Raw genomic sequence first — 18,890 nt, 5'->3', positions numbered from 1 at the left:
TATCCAGGTGGAATCCTGGTCCCTGTTCCCTCACCACAGCACTTTGCTTCTTCCCCCTCACCTGCCCTGCCCCTGTCCTGCTGGTCTGATACCCACAGTGATCCAGGCCACCAGTGTCCCCCCCCGCAGCACCACAGGCCAGCCACAAGGGACAGGTCTCCCTCCCCTTCCCGCCCCTCCCCCCACCTCCAGGAGCTTGCAGGAAACACATCACAAGGTTGTAACACGCAGGGCTGCCACTCAGCCTACACTCCAGGAACATGCACTGTCCAGCCTTTGGACAGAGCCCACCACTGGAGAGCCAGTGGCCACAGCTGGGAACAGCCACCTCTAACAAGCAGAGAAATACTGTCACCTTACAGCAAGGCCAGAGTCCTGAAACCTGGAGGAATTATAATTTTAAACAGACTTTAAGGATTTTTTAAAACGTGTTCAAGTGAAACTGCAGAGTCCCTAAAACTATAACATTCAAACCAGGACCTCTGATGAAAGGCCGCAAGTCAGAAATTGCCAAAAGAAAACCAAGTCAGCAGGTTAAATCCACAGCTGTTTTCCTGAGATGGAACAGTGGAGAGTCAGGGACTGGGGAGGCTGAGGAAGTAGGATCACAAGATAGAGGCCAGCCTCAGCAATCCAGTGAGACCCTGTCTCAAGATTAGGAAAATAATAAAAAGACTTGGGGTACAGCTCAGTGGTGGAGCACCCCTGGGTTCAATCCTAGACCGTACACAAGTGTGGACAGAAGTTTGCGGAAGTTTGAATGGAACATGTCGAAGGCAGGTCCAACCAATCAGGGCTGGGCTGCAGCTCAGTGGCAGTGTTTGCTCTGGGTGTGACCCCAGCACTGCTGGGTAAGGAGGGGAGGGGATCTCTACATGCATCTCGGATGCTGGGGGGATGCAGGAGCCTCTCTGTCCATCCCAGATAGGTCAATGGTGAAACATACAAGACCATGTTCACTTGTTAAAACACACACAGGGGGAAAAAAAGAAAAGGCATTTACGATTCACAGGCTGAGTTTCTGTCAGTGTGTGCTGGACATATTTGGGTCTGTCAGTTTTCATCCCATAAAGAATCATAAACACAGTCAATGATATTTTTTAATTCTCGGTGCAATTAATGCTTAATAATAAGGGACGGCTTGATAATAGATGAAAATCAGTCCAGAAGATTACTACACAAAGAGCAACTGGAATTAACCCATCCCCCATGGCCCCGAGTTTTAGCCCAGACAGAGGCTAAGAACCTGGCAGGGATGTGGGGAGGGAGGCAGAGGGCAGCAGGCCCAGTGACCACTGCTGTCCATCGCACACACAGAAGCATCACTTCACCTGGGACGCCAGGAGGCAGAGGCCAGCAGCCCCTGCAGGGGGTGAATACAAGACTGGTGACAGTGGCCGACCGACACCTCCCGGGGCTTGGGGAATGCACGGGCATGCCCGGCCACTACACACGGCAGGACAGTCACAGCTTTGCCCGGTTTACAGGCCAGCACTGTCAAAGGGAGACTGCAGGGAACCTGGGTCCTTCACATGCTCTCCACAAGCCTCAGGCTAAAGCCACCCAAATCACAGCAAAACAAAGTCAAAGTCAGGACACTCCTCTTCCCAGGGTGGGGAAGGGCTCACTGACAGCCAGCAGGAGTGACCCTTTCCCTACTGGTAAGTCTGTAGTCCAGGCCCAGGGGAGGGCCAGTGGCTTGGGGTGGGGGCCGATAACAGGCTGAGGCTGTGTCACGTGATCAACACCCACCCTGCCCATCAAGTAGAAAAGCCAGCAGGCAGATCCTCCCGGGTGGAAGCCTCCGCTGACCAGCTGCCAAGCGCCCTGCACCTCTCCTCGTGGGCCTGTGTGTGGCCTCGGGCCAAGATCCCCTGAAGCAGGCAGCTTTAGCAGACTCTGCCTCCACCCTCTTGCTCAAATGTCCCCAGGGCACTCTATGCTCTCTGTATGACTCTTGGGACCCAGTAACTGACAAGTGTCACAGAAACGGACTGAAACTTCAAAACCAAAACCGCGGTGTAGGCTCCTACGAGGGCAGTGCCCATGCCCACCCACACCCCCGCCACCCTGCCCATAAAGGGACTGCTGGCCTTCCACCGTTCCCAGTGCACAGTGGCCAGTGGCGTGCGCTGGGGAACTGCTAGTCCACCTTGTGTCACTGTGACCACAAGCCTGACAGGAGACCTCGGAGGAGGAGGTTTATTTTTTGGCTCCAGGTTTCAGAGGTTTCAGTCCCTGGGTAGCTGGCTCCGCTGGATTGGGCCTGAGGTGAGCAGGGCATCAGGCAGAGGGGTGTGGCAAAGGGAAGCAGAGAGGAAAGGGCCAGGGACCAGGTACGTCCTGAGGGCACAACCCCAGTGACCTACTTGCTCCAAACATGCTTCAGGGCAGACGGTTTCCATTCGCTCCCAGAGTCCACTCAAATCACTAACCCATCACCGGAATTAACCCAATCACTTCCCACCCTGGGCTGGCTGCGCTGTCACCCAGCCTTCAACACACAAGCTCTATGACTTAGGGGGACATTCCAGATCCCAGCCATGACAGGCATCAAACTCGAGGTCCACCACAGAAGGACCAGCCCCGACCACAAACCCCACTGCCATCCGCCCCGACAAGGCCACACAGCCCCTGCGGGGGTTCCCCTTAGTACACGCCTCACCTGGCCCCTTGGGAAGAGCAGTCACCCTGCTCAGCTCACTGATTACTGAGCTCAGTGCTGGAGTAGGCCTGCACGCACACACACACACACTCACACACACCCCTGAGTTCTCTGTGCCAACCTGTGCCCTTATGAGCTGCCTCTTGCCTCCCTCCCGCAGCAGGACACCCTGGCTGCACCTGCCCGAGTCCCTTGTCGGCTCTGCTGTAACAGTCACACGCCCGGGTGTAGACCTGGCCCCCCAAAAATACTACGCCCTGAAGAAAGCACAGCTTTCGCAGAAGAGATTCTGTGCTAAACGAAGTGTAAAACACTGAGCACCAAAACTGGGTCGCAGGCCACGTGGAATCCGCAGTCTCCTGTTGGGCAAGTGCTGATTCATTAACTCGGCAGCGAAGAGCAAGAAAGGGAGTCGGGAGCAGGGGACAATCTGTCACAGCGGCCGGGATGCTGGGCCTTCTCTCTCCACCACCTTCCTCCCTGTTTGGATTCTTGACCTGCGAGTGAGGACCTCTCAGTTTCACGATAAGAAAGCGCAGCCAGGGCCCTCACAGGCAGACGGCTTCCCTGTGCCTCGAGCGGGAAGGCGGTGAGGTGGCTGCCAGCAATGGGCCTGCAGAGGCGGCCTCACGGCGGACGCGGAAAGGTCCCCTCTAATTCTCTCCTAGTTTCTCACACCATGAAGCCGAAGAGTCTCACCTCCTTTATAAATCACAAGGTCTCTATCACAGAAAAGTAGACATGAATTTCTTCAAAACATATGTTCCCCAGCGACCAGGAGGTGCCCCACATCTCCCACCCACCATGGCACCCCATGCCCATCAAGCCCGGGTCCACACTGCCTCAGAAATGCAGGCCCAGCCACAGCACGGCCTCCCTGCTCCGGCCACTCGGGCCAGAGTGGAAACCAGAAAGCTGGGCCGCACTCCTGGCCACCTCTGTATTGTCCCCAAGGCGAGATGTGTCTCCCTTCTCTCAGACCTAACTTCCCGGGGGACAGGAGCACCCCATGTCTACGCACAATCGATGTGGCAGCAGGTGTGTCCCCTAGGCCTCAGGGAGGGGCCTGAGCAAGACTGAGGGGCAAGTGGTCTCGGGAAGCACCAGCTGCCCAAGAGGAGCTCCCTTCCTGGTCCTCTCGGGCCTCACCCTCTTCTCTGAACTTAGGACAGACGGACAGTTGATCCTGCCGTTTCCAGAATCAGGCGGAGATTTCTGCCGCTTCTTCTACACCATCCATGACAGGCTTTAGAACTACCAGACACGGAAGCTGCCACGTTTTCAGCTGGAAAGACCCTTAGTGACTAAGGGCCACCCACGGGAGCGGCACTGAAACCAGAGGAATCAAGTGCACCTGCGGAAAACGTGACTTCCTGTGTGAACAAGATCTATTAGGTCCATTCACGGTTAACTCCTCCTTAATGTCCACACGTCCTACTCAACGGGAAGCACTGCCACTGCCAACACTCTGTCAACACCGTCGGGAGATCACGGTGGGCATCAGCCTGTCCTGTCCTAAGGGGCTGAAGCCCCAGAGCCTGTCTGAGGGGTGCTGCTGTTCCACTCCAGCCTGAGACCCCTCCCTGAGACCACCCTTGGCCAGAGCTGGGTGGTGCCCGGGAACAAGACCCCTGACGGGCAGAAGAGGTCAACAGGTAAAGGCCCTGCCCCCCACCTCAACTGAGAACTCTGAGCCACCCTAGCTCCCGAGTCCCTCCCCACTCCTCCAGTGGCCTGACGCTGGGGTACCCTGCTGGGACCTAACCCACCTCCTTCCCCAGCTGCTTCCTATGGAGCTGATCCCACGGCAGCCCTCTCTGAGGGTGACCGCTGCAGAGCGCCCCAGAGCCCCACCAGGAAGCCTCCTGGACCAGGGGCCCAACCAAAGCCCAACCCAGTAGCATGTGAACCTGACACTCCACGCGCCTGCTCCATGGTCACCCTGGCCCACAGCAGGGGCCATCAGCTCACTGACCTCTTCATTCCCTGGCTGTTTCTGAAGCCAGGCACCATACCCCACACTAGAGACACACCTACGAGCAACACAAACCTGCACAAGACCCACTGCAGCTTTGAGCAGTGCTGGTCCAGAGCCTGGTGACCCCAGGCTGTGACGCGCTGTGCAGGAAACCAGGTCAGTGCAGGAGGGTGAGTGGCAGAGGCCGCTGGAGGCCCCTCTGAGCTGCTGACAGCTAGGAGCTGGGCCTGGGGTGGGGGCAGCCTAGGGAAGGAGCGGGAGGCAGAGGGCTGGGTGCTGAGGTGAGAAGGAAAGGATGGCCGGGAGGGCAGCTGTGGGGCAGGCAGGGTGACATGGGGGCCTGGACTGGAGCAGAGTCTGGCTTTATTAAAAGGGCAGCGGGGAGCCTGGTGGCTCTGCCAGGCAGGAGAGTCGTACGCGCTGCCTGGTGTGGAAGGAGCCCCTGCTCTCCAAGACAGAGAAGCTGTAGCGTAGATCTGGGTCTCGGAGGGATAGAAGGAGGAGAGCGGAAGGGTGCAGACACAGGGAGGAGGGGCACCCAGGGGACCGGGGAAGGGCCACCATGGCAGAGGCCAGGCGCCCACAGGGCGGAGGGAGGAGGGTGTGTTCTGATATGGGGGCAGGTCAGAGGAGCACGCCAGGGTGGTGGGGTGCGCTGCACACGAGGACCTGGGCAGATGGGGACAGGAGGGCCCCTGCTCTGCGTGTCTGCCAGGGAACCCCCTCAGTTTGGGCCTTGCATACGTAAAACAAAGAGCCTCTTGGGTGGATATTCAAAGGGAAACTCCACACGCACACGCGGGCCCTGAGCTCATTCTCTTTGCAGGCTAAAGTCCTGTTAGGAGCTTTACGATTTTGGGCCGCCCCTCCCCTGGCAGTCCCACCAGGTAACCAGCAACTGGAACACAGCTGCCGTGCGGGGCTTGCTGCCCTGAGGAGCTCCACAATACGCCTCAGGTCTGTGCCCACCGGGACCCTGAGCTCTGCCTTGCATTTATACAGCGTTTCTTCCCAGGGGGACGGGGGTGCATGGGGTGGAGAAGCCAACAGGATAAAGGCCTCATTCAGGACAGAGAAAGAAGGACACGAGAGCACAAGGACCTCTCCTGCCCTGGGACGAACCCAGGACAACAAGCGACACACTTAGTCTTCCTTCAGCATCCACTGTCCAGCCCTTGGTCACACATGACTCTGCTGTGTTCATTGCACATGAGACCATGGTCATCTGTTCATCAAGGCCCAGAACACCTGTGGAGAGGCGGAGGAGAGGGAGGGGAACGGAGGCCAGCACTGCTCCTCCTCGGAGGCTGGGGTGGCGGATGGGGACACATCTTCAATGAATATCTCTTGTGAGGTCTTGAGCAGCTGGAGGTGTGTCGCCCTTGCTGTGCACACACTAATGTGCAACAACACCCACCTCTGAAAGCACACACTGGCGGCCACCCCACCCTGGTCAACCAGAGAGAGGGCTGGCCTTTCCCTGGATGTGACAGTCCCGTTAAGCACTACCCTAACTATAGGTGCCCACAGGAGAAAGGCCCAGCACCCAGAAAGTGACTCCTGTAGAGAGAGGCCAAGGCCCCGGAAGCACCTGGCCAGAAGTCTCCCCTGGGCCCTGCCCAGGATGCAAGTACAGAACCGGGGTGGGGTAGGAAAGTTCCTGGGGACGCTTCGTGCTCCTGCACCCCGCTCCGAGCACTCTGCGACCCAGCTCACAGCCTAAGAAGAGCAGTGGAGAGCAACTTGCTAGAAGACTTTCAGCATATCTAAAATAGCAGCCCAGAGTCTGCCAAACCCTCAGGCCAGACCGGGAGTGTTTATATGGCTGGATTTAGAACTCCAAAAATAAAACCATTGATTTTGACTTTTCAAAACCAATACTATGAACTGACCAAGAAAAAAACAAATCACAAATAAGAAACCTGATGACTACACCCAAAGATAGTGAAAAAGCAAAGAAACATCAAAGCCAACGTGCCCACCCCAAGCAAGCATGAGTCCACCCGTTGCTGGGAAGCTGGCAAATCCTGGGTGAGCTTCGCCCAGAGCACTCAGCACCCAGCAGCACCCAGTACCCCCAAGCACAGCTCCCTCACTGTGGCTCTGCTAGAGACCCCGCCTACCTTGAAAATTAACCTGGATACGACTGCTGGGGCCCATGTGTTTAAGTTGTCCACCCACCTCTCCAAGAGGCTAAGGCCCAACCACACTACCTTTGGTCATAACTAAAAGCTAAGTCTATTGTTCCAAATGCAGTGTCCAGTGCCGTTGGGGCTCTGCCCCAGAACAGAATTCAGCCTGAAGAGCTGCCTGCCTCCCTCGGGCTTCTTCTCCATACCACAGCTATCCTGCTTGCCTCTTTTTTTAGTCTGAAAATGCTATGCTCTCCAATGCTTTGGAAAACTCGCCAGTCTGCTAATTCCTGCTCATTAGCCAAGGTGCTCGATACTGTGCTGGGAGTTCTAAGGGCCCAGGAAGGGCTGTGAGCTCGGCCAGGGTGACGGCGGTGCAGGGCGTGTGCCTGTAGCACACTCATCTTCCCACTGCTCTGCTCTAGCTCCCAGGTCTACAGGTGCCAGGGAGGAGGCACGCGCCAGGTGGGGCCACCTACTGAGGCAGCGTGTGGCCAGCCTACGAGCAGCCTGGGCTCAATTCTTAAGCTGTGTGTGGAAATAAATCTCTATGTGCCTCCACACAAGTGTCTCTACAGATGACCCATTAATCGTACGGATCTATGGGACAGCCGTCCCCGGCTGCTGGTAGGACCAGCACAGTGATACCTGTAAATCGGGCCCAGCCCGGCCACTGCAACAGATATGGCAGCTGGTATCATTGTGATGCAGCAACAAACCAGTCTGAGAACAGGCACAGGGGTTCAAGTCCTCCAACAGCTCGTCTGGTGGCAAGAGTGCTGGACAGGGGTGGGCAAGGGGCCCAGCCTGACACTGCCATTGCTCCCTCCACTCTCCTGTCATTCAAGGACTCCAAAGCTCTCTCCTCTGTGCTGAAGGACATGGACAGTGGGTTCTATTCCTTTGTCCTACTGGTCACAGTGAAGTCTCCACAAACTAACACCATGGACCAAGGATTCCATCAGGGCCTACAGTTTGATGCGCTGGGATCCAGTACTTTTTGAAAGCAGCCTGCATCTGCAAAGCATCCTAAGGATGCAGGGAGAGGCAGAAAGTTCCAGAAGTGTGTTGGAAGCAGAAGGACTGGCAATGTGAAAGGCAAGTGGGGGGAACAGAAAAGTTCCTTCACACTCTGGTACATACACAGGACGCACATGGAGCACCTGTGCCAGACTACAGAGCAAAAGGAGCAGACAATGGAAGGCTTGACCCAATTACCAAGGTCAGAGCAGAGATCACCATGAAAAGCGCAGGAAGCATCCTTCCAACAGACACAACAAAGGCCCCCGGGAGAGCTCCTCTCATGACAGACGCCCAGCGGCTTACATCAGCCGGGCACCAGGGAGCAGCTCAGAATGACCTCTGCCGTGTCCAGTGAGTAAAGCTCAGTCTGATCTGAATGGAGCCAGCATCCCTGTTTACTGTGGAAACCGACAAAACACAGAGCCAGCAGGTCCCACAGACACGGGTCCTGAAAAAAGCCATCTCCTATCATGTGACATTTTATCTCCATGCTTTATCAAATTAAACCAAGACGGATCTAATAAGTCTGCTTGGAAACTCACCTAAGGCAGGTTTTTAAACTGCTGTTGACGATGACCTTTTCAGTGGTCCATAGGCATCATATACACAAATTGGAAGGTCACCCTCACAGGTGTCCCTGATAAATGAAAAGTCAGGTTTCGAAGGCCTGCACGGGGCTGAAACTGCTAACACTAAGGCAAAGGCTAAAGCGGCGTACCTGGCAACCCACCTGGCAACCCAAGCACTGAATTCCCTCCCAAAGGTCATGGATCTCCGGCTTAAGTCTTTAAAGAAAAGGAAATGCCACAAAAGTCTCCGGCAGTGTGGAAAATTAACTGCCTTAAGAAGGTGAATTCATTTGATGGCAAACACCCAGGTTCTGCTGAGTATGATGTTCATTTCTCGAGCCAGGACTTGTCCCTTCTTCAGTGGACACATGAGGAAACTGAGGCCTCCTCCCATTGATCTTAAACCTGCATGTCCAAGGAGCAAGCTCACATGTCATAAAGCCACAGATTAAACAGGATTGAGGGGGCAGAGCATGGAGACACGGGGGGGGGGGAGAGAACTGAAGCATCTTAGGACGGAGGTTGTGATCCAGTTCATGCCCATGACTGGGCTGAGCTGCAAGAGGACGATGTCCCCGTGCTATGATGACAGGGGGTCTTGGAATCCGACACTGAGAAGCAAAGAATTTGCAGTATACAAGCTGTGCCTTCCTGAGCCATGAAGATGAACTGCACACATTCCACCACTTCACTCAGCCAGAGGGTGGACCAGAACGCCCATCTGACCTTCTGCTCACCTTGGACACGCCTCCTCCTTCCCCTGTCTGGCACCTGGCCCGGCAGGGGGCTCTGCCCATGTCAGCTACCACTTGGAAGCTTCTGTTAAACCAGATCATCCATCCTTACAAATGTCTAAAAATAGATCTGAGCTAAATAATATTTACGATGAAAGATCAAATGGTGCTCACAACAGGGCTTGATGGTTCTTTTTTTTCCAAATGAAAATAAAACGCTCATGGCCTTCAGCTGCCTAGATTCAAACACCTTGTTTAAAGGGGAGGCAGTGAGGCACTCCCCACAGCTGCCTTCTCCCTGGTCAGGTACAGGAGAGCACTGCAGGCCCTTCTGAAGGCCACCACAAACCAGAAGGAAACAGAAAACGCACCGAGCTGCTTCTCCATGAGACAGTGCAAGACTCCATCCAAAGGCTCCCGGCATCCTAGGATGCTCTCTACATGACCGTTAGAAGGTCCCTGTCACGGGGGAGAAAACTTTATTTGGGGCTTATGGTTCCAGAGGTCTCAGTCCACAGACGGGGGGTTCACTGCTGTGAGCCTGAGGGTGAGGCAGAGCATCGGGACAGAGGGCAGGGTGTCAATGCACTGGTTGGGTTAAGGCTCCCATAACCTGATCGTTTCGCCTCTCAACCATCTTGAATTGCCTCATGACCTCACATCTAAACCACAGCAGTCCCAATGCTTCAGCTCTAAATGCCTCCGCCATGAAGAAGTGACCCACAAGCCATCGGGTTCGGAGGAGCCAGCAGAAGCCATCGGCAAAGGGCAGCTGCTTTCAGAGGAAAGGCAGCAGCTTCTTCTGCACACTTCAGAGAAGATGTGCGCACTGCCTCGTGCCCCAGGAAACCAGCACGCTGCCCTCATTTCTAAGGCACTGCTCGGAGCCCACGAATGAGCGTGCGGCAAGCTGCTGCAAAACAGATGGTTCCTCCAGTGCGGGAGTCGCCGCCGGGCTCTCCAAGGGAGCCTCGGAGAAGCCAGTGCCCTGGTTACATTTAGGAACTGACAGGCGGGGCTGGGGTGCAGCTCAGTGTGACGCGGTGGCCTAGCACGCACCAGGCCCGGGCTCCCTCCCAGCATCATGAACATGAGGAAGAGGTGTCTGGGCCATGATTCTTTCTATCCAGCCAAGAGTAAATCCAGGCAGAGAGGGCTTGAAGAAAGATGCCTAGAAGAAAGGCCATCTTCTGGAAGCAGCAGCCAGGTGGGCTCTAACGCCTGAGCACATGCGCCTGCCAACTCTGAGCTCTCCACCGACCTCAGAGGTAACCCACACATTTCCAAAAATTTTAACAGAAATTAAGTGTTAAAAAATACTTATTTTATCATCTCCGCACTTCACAGATACATGTAATGTGTAAATATTACATGTAATGCATATTAAATAAGATCTGAAGGGAAACTAGTCTCTGCTTGCTATCCATCCATCTGTCTGTCCGTCTGTCTGTTCCCACAAGAGGAGAACACAGCAGGCCAGGGAAAGCAAGTGAAGATGCAGCTCTCAGACCAGCTTTCTGCAACCAACACACTCTTGGCTTGTACCAGGAGTGAAGGGATCCTTCTGCTGCAGAGTTACAGCACCAGTTCTCCTCCAGTTAAGGGGGAACTAAGCCAAGGGGCGGGGAAGAGGCTCTGTTCTCCCTGCTTATAATCTTAAGGGAAAACGGTCAATAGTTTTAAAAGAAGTGGTTAAACTGAAGGTCATGAGAAATACCCGGAAAGCAGTGGAAACGAAAGAGAAGGTGAGCTTACACCTGGAGTTATAGGACGCAGGAACTCCACCTGGGCAAGGGTACACTCCAGGTAACCAAAAATCAACTGTGCCCTCGTCTCAGGAGTTCCTGCCTTTAAGACCCTGGCAAAACATATCATAGGCACAGCCGCCCTGCTGGCCTACAGTTTGGGACGCGCTGTCACCTCCACTTGTTTGCCTTCATGACACCTCCTGGGTGCAGCAGCCAAGACCCACCAAACCCTGGAGCATAGAGGGCTGCTCCGAGTGGCATGGGGCTTGCCAGCATTGCCTTGCTACCCAGAGCCTAGAAGCCAAGACCACACAACCACTCCTCGACCCCATGCTGGCCCTCCCCAGGGTGATCTAAATTGCCCTCCATAAGAGAGGACCCAAGCTTCCTTCCTGCCTGCACAGCTCCCCTCAAGGCCCAGGCTGGCTGTGAGTCCAGGCACCAGAGCAAGCAGCCAGAGGGCAATGCTGAGGGAGAATGGGGAAGAGGCATGCAGCCATCGCCCACCACCTGGGTGCAGAGGACAAACGGCGTAGGACCTGAGGGGCCTGGGGGCCAAACCTGCACCTAGAAGGCCCGAAGCACTGAGGCAGGAGTAGCTGCAGGGGAGCCAGCAAGGAGGACAGGGCAGGCGTCCCGTGGAGTGCCTCCTTGCCGGCAGGCAAGACTCTCAGATGAGCCAGGAGTACCACACAGCAGCCAGAGGCAGGGGAGGAGGGTGGGAGCAGGGCAAGCAGGAGAAACTCCTTCCTTCCTTCCTTCCTTCCTTCCTTCCTTCCTTCCTTCCTTCCTCCCTTCCTCCCTTCCCTCCCTCCTTCCTTCCGTATAAGAGACAGCCCTTCCCTCCCTCCTTCCTTCCTTCCTTCCTTCCTTCCTTCCTTCCTTCCTTCCTTCGAGCAAGCCTCTACCTCAGAGGGGCCAGGGGCAAACGGCATCAGCATCTGGGAGAATTCTGGGACCATCAACTGTGACCCCAGACAACTGACCTGGAGACCCTCCCCATGCACCTGGTGTGGAGCCTGTGCGTGGAGCCCCCTGTGGCAGGCAGGGCCTCTGTGGATGGCCTGGTCCAAGGTGGGATGCTATATTTCTGAAGTGGCTCCGGGTTCCGAGGCAAATCTCCCTCCCTCTGGTTCCACTGATCTGTGCTGACTACCATGTCTTTATGTCTGCTGCTTAAATACTGCGCGGACTTCTCCACCTCCCCAAATAACAAGTCCTAGAGCCCGAGATGAATGTGGCTTCCAGGCTTCCACAAACCAGGGTGGGAAAGCAGGACTGGCCTCGACTCCTGAATTCCAGAGAGAGCAAGCTCTCTCAGAAGGTTGGAGTCTTGGTTTGGGAACCAGAAGAACTGGATGCTGGAGCCTCTTGGAGTTATGGATGAGCTGCGTGGCACCCGGACAGAAAAGCCAGCAGTGCCTGGGGCCAAGAGCATGGTGAGCAACCATCCATTCCTAAGGAGGCAAGACAGGGGCGTAGGAGAGAGCAAGCTACCTTTTTTTTTTTTTTTGAATACAAAGGCAAAACTAGATGAATAAACCTCTGCCACGGTTGTCCACAGAAGTGCATCTGGGTGACTACTCTGAGAGCTAGAGAGCAGGGCTGTACCAGAAAGGCTGGTGGCATTGTTCAGAGTCAATTCTCAAGTGTCTGGCAGTCAGCAGACCCACTCAAAGAAGCCCTTGCAATGACAGGCACAGAGGGCAAGAGCAAACACAGGTCGCCTTTGACAATCATCACAAACAAATGGACATCCACTCAAGGGCACTTGCAGCTCACTGAGGCCACCAGCAATCAGTCCATGGAACAGAGGGAGCCTTCTCACATGCTGACCAGGGAGGAGCATGCTACACCACGTAAGATCCTGCACCCAGCGTCACGCCAGAAACAGATTCAACACTTCTTCACCATTCCCAGCTAAGCACAGAGTTGGGAAGGACCCTGTTTCCCCTCCACTAAAATTACCTTCACCTGTTAGAAAAGGAGAACCCAAGAGGGTCCTTTCACGAGGCTTCCCCAGGTGCCCAGGGTGCCCTTGCCTCCTGGGCCAAGGAAGTGACCTGTGTGCTGTGCATTTAGGTCTGTTAGCAATGTCATGGCTGGAAAACAGCTGGGAAAATGAAAACAAGAAGAGATTACAAGAAGACAGAGGGCCAAGACCCATCCTTGAACTAAAACCAGTCAAGTGAGCAGATGTGCACCAGTGCTTTTTGTTTTTAATGCTAGGAGCATCTACAGTCAAGTCTCAAGACAGGCTTCTGTTGAAGACAGAGCTGATCAAGGCGAGTGCTTGCTGCAGCCGGCAGAGTGAGGAGCCATCACCCACAAACATCAGCAGCCCAGCGACAGTGCCTGGGCAGATGGCTCGTCTCTCAAAACAATAAAAAAAACAATAATCTCCCCTCTTTTCACTAATCTGTTGACCTTAATACCATTTCTGTTTTTAACCACCTGGCAAAATCACCACAGCGGAACTCTCTCTGCCTACCCCAATGATGGAACAGCCTTCAACTAATAAACTCCTCCCACACCCCTTTTGTTTTTTCTAATTTTATACTAACATCATTTTAAATTAACATCATTATTCCAAATCATTGCAGAAAAAAGTAACAGCGCAAGGCCCTCGGTTAGAATCCCAGACTGAGTGTGTGGGAAGGAGGGCCTACAGAATTCCTACCAGAAAACAAAACCTTAGGCCAAAAATACAAATGTTTTTCTTAAAAAAGAGTGTACAAACAGTGACGTCCTTTTGTATGCGTAGTGTTGGCATTAGTCATAGATATGAGAACTGGACCGAGAGCTTAGGAGTCAACTACAGAAGTGCCAGCCCCCTTGCTGCTGGAGAGTCCTCTCTACCCAGTAAGCTGGCACTGATCCTGCAAGGTCTAGCTCACCTTACCTGTCTGGGGCCTGCACTAACTCAAGGACACACGACCCATCTTCTCTCTTCAATCCCTCCCACCAACGTGCTCCCAACTCTGCAGTCCTCAAGGACATACGCTCCATGCCCTGCAGGGTCCTCTACTCAACTGGCATGGAAAGGAAGTCTGGAACCGGGCTCTGATACAGAGATGCTGTGCAGAGAAACAGCCCCGGCTTCCCTGCAGCACCCCGTGGGGTTGGGATTCGTGGGAACTCCTCCATCTCCCCCCCAATAGGCCACTGACCTCCGGCAACAGGAAACTGTGCTGTAGTCGACTCTAGTGCCTGCCGCCTAAAGAACACACCATACACAAGGAAAGCTCAGCAAGTGCCTGTCAATACAGAGACAGGGATGACTTAAAACACCACAGCCAGCGCTTCCTAACAAAGGGTGTTTGTCAAACATATGACCCAGCAGTTTGCTGCGAGGACCTGTGTTAAAAGCAGAATCTCTACAGCAGATGCACTTTCTGAAAATTCCTTTGGTAGTAGGATACACCAGCCCAGGATGTCTGAAACTTGGCTCTAGCTGGAATAAACATAGTCTGAGCCCCAAGTAGTTGCCCAAAGGGGCTGAGGGGGCTGGGGTTGTGGCTCAGTGGCAGAGCACTTGTCTAGCATGTGTGAGCACTGGGTTCAATTCTCGGCACCACATATAAATAAATAAAATAAAAGTCCATTGACAACTAAAATTATATATTTAAAAAGGACGGGGGTCCTTGAGGACCTTCAAGGTGCTCTTCCCAGCACCCCATGTCAACTGCTCCATCTCCAGAGGGGCAATCCCAGACTTATCACACACAATAGATCTGACACGGCCCGTCTGGAGGCATTTATCAAAAGCAAGTGAACTCTATCTAGGAATACTCAGCTTTAATAATAAAGACTGAGTGTATAATCAGTTCAAAATGTTTCAAATGAAAAAGTTCTGAGTTACATAGTTTCACCCCAAACACACGGGATCAGGTTTAAAACAATGTTTCAAGCTATATCGGTGATTTTATGACATTTAATTGTTGCTTCCTTCTTTTCTCCACTAAAGAGTTTGTTTTAAGTCTCTCACCTTACAGTGCCTGAGTGACACAAATCAAGGGGATCAGAAATTAATGAAGCCACTGATAAAATAAGGTGTCAAAAGTCAGTTGTAAATTACTAATTTAAAAAGCTAACCTTAGCCACAGCTTTCAATGAAATCACTTTATTGCTGTAATCAATCCTCCCAGATAGCAAAAGAACACCCTAAAGGCTACTCTGGGCGGGCAGCTGGTTCCAGGGAGTGTTGGCAGGCCAGCTCAAACAGCTTCTTTTGAGATGCAAAGAAGATGGGCTGGAGTGGCAGCCTACAATGTCATTAATCACTTACTGCTTGGTTGTTCCCTGTATTAAATCATACTGTGCCAATAGACTCTGCCCTAGTACATGTGCATCAGGTAACAACACTGTCCTGGGTGTGATACCGAGCCCTGAAATGCCTGCTGGTGTGCCAGTCGCTGTGAGCCTTGCAAAGGAGCCTCTCTAGGAGCCAATGTTCCATGTCTGGGGAAGAACAGCGGTGGCTTCACAGAGGAGCCCCAGCAGGGTCAGAAAGCACACAGGAACCCTCGTACAAGAGCAGACGTTTCAATCCTGTCCTCCTAAATGCCCTCAGTTAAGGGAAAATCAAAGGTGGCATACACAAGAATCCGCGCATGTTGTAAAATAAGACTAACCATCTTGCTTTGCTATACTAGTAGGAACACCTTATCCAAGACTGACAGCGTTTACTTTTAAGAAACCAAATAAGCCACTTAATGTAATAATTGCAGTCTTATAAAATTAATTTTCTTCTGACCAATGCAAAAATTGTACAGCTTTTTTTTTCCCTTAAAGAAAGATTCTAACACTAGGTGACGACACCTCAAATTTTCTTTAGGTTTTTGTGAACCCCAAATTTTAACATTATGGTCAAGATTTAAAGACATGCACCTCAAGATGCCTATCATGTTTCAGGTCATCAGTAGATGTAATTCTGAAACCAAAAACGCCCAAGAATGGAACTTTCGTTCATAAATACTTGGCAAAGTCTGTGTGGCAAAGCAGACTTGAGCTGACATGAGGCTATTTTTAATCACTGTTTATTCCACTGAGTGTGATCAGTCTCGGGCTTTGCTACAAAATGACAGTGTGTGACTTGAGGGAGCTGTCCCACCTCACAAGTGGTGTTCTACAACATGCACCACTTCACCTTCCTAACAGCCCAAATTGCTGAGTTCTGCAAACCCACTTGGCTGGAGGGTTTGGTCAGGGCTCTGTAAACCTGCCCTCAGCAATGTGTACAAGGAAACTGAGTATGGGCTCCACAGCATCTGGACATGAACTCAGGGTGGAACTTTCTCCTAAATTCCAAACTTCATTAAACAACACCTAAATCGTGAATAATTTATGTCACAGGAAAAGAACACATAAAAACTGAAGAAGTCTAATAAAACAAGAAACCCTGAAAGCTACAGGTTCTACAAAGTTCACCTGTAGCAGGCACAGCAGTGGCAGCCGCACCAAAACCTTGGGCTACTAAGGCTTCAGATGTGGTCACCCAAAGCAAAGATTTTACCCAGCTGCAGCTTTAAAAAAACTGCCTAGAACTTCTGAAGTTAGAAGCAAGGCCCTAGAATTAATGTGTGCACTGTCACCTAGCTCATTTAAAAATTCAGTTTTTCTGCAAAACCCACAATGCTAGTAGTGTTGTTAGACCTCCAGACCAACATGATTCCATCCAGAAAAAGACTGAGCATAAGGGGGCAACTGAGCATTACTGTAATTATTACTACTATTAAGTTATACTGCCCTAGGGAAGAAATTCCAATACACTTCACACCTTTACTACTGCAAATCTACTATCAATCCATTTGTTCCAGAAAAGGCAACACCAAAACCTCAAATGCTTTTACCTTGTATCAACAGGTACCATGATGAAGCTTGTTCCTTCTAGAATCATGGCTGTGCATCGCTTTCTCTCCCTCTCACACACAGAGATGGGTACTTCTCTGGAACCCAAGCAGCTAATTACTATTTTCTACGAAGTCCACAAGAACAAAGACACAAACCTGGTATTAGAGGGAGAAACAGGACCTTCAGATTTGAACCTCCTCTGAACACAAATGATGGCAATATCAACTCCAAGCAAACCAAGCCTTTCACAACCATGCCTTTCTCTAACATTTTAAGAGCATTCAGGGTGAAATGGACTAATAGTCAGAGTCAAACACTGTGTCCCAAGGCACGTTAAAACAAGAAACACGACAAACCAAACAGCCAAGCCTGGCAACAGGTAACTTCCTGTCGTTTCCTTGCTCATAAAATAAACCCGGGGATATAAACACAACTACACATTTATCCACCTGGTTTTGAACATCTCTACACTTGAGGACCATCGGCAGCATTTTAAAACACGGCCATTTTGCCTTCAGTTTACCTTTCAACGCTTCCGCCAGGCTAGTGACTCCTGTGCTATGGTTGACTTACCTTGCATCTTGGAGCTAACCTGTATACCTGCACACTCAGGAGCAACTCTCTCCAGGGCTGGCTAGGCAGCAGCTGAAATCAGCTAACCAACAGCCACCCTTCATGGCTTTGACCACCTTCACCTGGGCTGGCAGCAGAGCTTGGTAATCAGGGTGCAGGAATGATTAAGGATTTCCTGGTAGCGAGATGCATGGCAACACACCTGTGGTTACAGGTATACTTTATCTTGCACCCTAGGACAACAATCTAACCCCACACTGTACCCAGCCTTTGCCCTTCAGAGGATGCTGAGATTGGGTCAGTGTTGTGCAATGTCTGCAGGCTTCTGGTCACTAAATGCTAGCAGGTTAACTAATTCCTGCAGGAGAATATTCTCCTGTCTGCCTCCAACCCCTCCCCGCAGGTGAGAGAGCAGGGGGTTAGGGTTCAGCACGGACTGTAGAGCTGCGGCTTTCCTGCTGGTTGCCTCGCACACATTACTAGAAAAAAAGAATTCTGCTCCAGACTTGCTTTCCCTTGAGAACACACTTGGCAGAAAAGCTGTGGAGAGGGGCATTTTAAATCCCTTCTCTCCACCTCCCACCCAGCTCTGTCTTTATCAAGAGTTCTGCTAGTGGAGGCAGGCAAATCAGCCAAGGCCACACCCCAGCAGTCACTGGCGGCAGAACCAACAGGCAGACTGCCCTTGGGAGGGAGCAGTGTGGAATACACCAAGAGGAAGGCTGGCTTCCCTTGGCCAGGCAGTTGCACCTGGGCAGTTACCAAGGCCAAGTCTGGTTCCCTCAAGCAGCCCCTCAAGCAGCACAGTCTGCATGGTGTTCGGGAGCCTGCTAATGGCTGAGCCAGCACCTGCAGGAGAGGCAGCCCAGGTGAGCTTTCCCCAGTCAAGTTCACCATGGCTGAAGTGACAGACCTCAAAAGAGCTACTACACAAAGCCAGGAGCAGGGGCAGTCAGCAACAACCAGACTGCCTCAGTACCCTTGGGGAAACAGCACAGAGTTCATACAGGGTACAGGCGCTCACTGGTCTGTGACCTGAGCCAGCAGATCCCTAAGCTGCTCACCGCCACTCCCCACTTCCCTAGAGCCCACCGGCCAGGCTGCCCACCTCTACGCGGGGAGCCATCGATGCTCTCTGCACTGGAAGAGTGTGCATCCGCTGGGGCTCGCCGCAGGCTGCTGAAGTAGCCACGCGATCCCGAGGCACCGCTTCGAGGGGAGGGCCCGCTGCCAGGGCCGCCGTCTCGACGCGCGAAGATGCCACTGAAGAAACGCAGTAGTCGGTGCTCAGAGGCTGCTCCGGGCCCCGCAGCCGCGGCCCGCGCGCGCTCCAGCCGCTGCAGGTCGCTGTTGTCCAGCGTGCGGTTCTTGCTCTTACTGCGCTCCCAGCGCTCCAGGTCGGAGAGCGCATCGTTCTTGCTGAGCACCTCGCCAACATCCAGGGTATTGCTTTTCTCCGAGGCTGGCTGTGCAGCGGTGGCGGGTTCCAGGGCGGCCTCAAGGCCAGCCTCGGCCTCGTCGCCCAGCGGCCATGCGAGGCTTCCGGAGCTGCTGTGGCGCCTCCCGCTGCTCAGGGCCGGGCTCCGAGGTGCCTCAGACCCGCTCCAGTCCCTGA

The 18,890-nt window shown here is 53.0% G+C and overlaps 1 protein-coding gene across 10 annotated transcripts in view; it reads right to left on the bottom strand.

Annotated features, from left to right (window-relative positions):
- Positions 1-18,884, bottom strand: part of Agap1 (ArfGAP with GTPase domain, ankyrin repeat and PH domain 1) — a 353,309-nt gene extending 334,425 nt beyond the window's left edge. For 6 of the 10 annotated variants that reach the window (XR_007349582.1, XM_048808782.1, XM_048808781.1 and 3 more), the window contains exon 1: positions 18,384-18,884. The gene's annotated coding sequence lies outside the window, so the exon portion shown is untranslated. The remainder of the gene's footprint in view (positions 1-18,383) is intronic. The other 4 variants (XM_048808779.1, XM_015481616.2, XM_048808778.1 and 1 more) reach the window with 3 other exon arrangements.
- Positions 18,885-18,890: the final 6 nt, after the last annotated feature.

Source organism: Marmota marmota, unplaced genomic scaffold (assembly GCF_001458135.2).
Source record: "Marmota marmota marmota unplaced genomic scaffold, marMar, whole genome shotgun sequence".
Taxonomy (NCBI): domain Eukaryota; kingdom Metazoa; phylum Chordata; class Mammalia; order Rodentia; family Sciuridae; genus Marmota; species Marmota marmota.
This window is presented reverse-complemented; position numbering and strand designations above follow the sequence as displayed.